This window comes from Arachis ipaensis, chromosome B06 (assembly GCF_000816755.2).
Source record: "Arachis ipaensis cultivar K30076 chromosome B06, Araip1.1, whole genome shotgun sequence".
NCBI lineage: Eukaryota > Viridiplantae > Streptophyta > Magnoliopsida > Fabales > Fabaceae > Arachis > Arachis ipaensis.
In genome coordinates this window covers 56,858,522-56,859,010 of record NC_029790.2, presented here as the reverse complement: position 1 = coordinate 56,859,010, position 489 = coordinate 56,858,522, and the positions used below count along the sequence as shown (strand labels likewise).

Below are 489 nucleotides of genomic sequence, written 5' to 3'. Positions count from 1 at the left end.
ACCACCAAAAAAAAAAAAAATCAATCCAAATTTGCTTTACGGCTTTCGTTCACACACATTGGAATTCGATAACCGTTGAATCTAAGCTAGGTATATGAAAAATTCTACTTGGGATTTTAGTTTTTGTCGAATTGAAAACGAGTGTTACAAAAGATGCCATAGCGAGTTATTCCAAGGAAGTTTGGAAAATCGAAGGGGAAAGAAATAAAGAAAAAAAAAATTGAATTACCAGAATCTGAACATTGAGATGACGATCGATAACGAATTGCTGAATCACTGAGCTGAGCGAAGGAAAACCCTCGAAATTTTTGAAAAACAGAGACACGGAAGGGCACGGGTAAGCAAAAATTTAATGACTTGTCGTTCGTTCGAGTTTTTGATTTCTTGGAAGGAATATTTTTTGGGTCATGGATTCGTTACTCCCGTCTTTGTGGGGGAGTTTCATTACCATCACAATCATATTTATAAAATAAATTTTATTTTTTAAAA

General features: G+C 34.2%; 1 protein-coding gene across 1 annotated transcript in view; it reads right to left on the bottom strand.

Moving 5' to 3' along the window:
* LOC107648766 (vacuolar protein-sorting-associated protein 37 homolog 1) overlaps window positions 1-431 on the bottom strand; it is a gene marked incomplete in the record, with an annotated part of 3,211 nt that extends 2,780 nt beyond the window's left edge. The window contains 1 exon segment of the mRNA XM_016352587.2: window positions 253-431.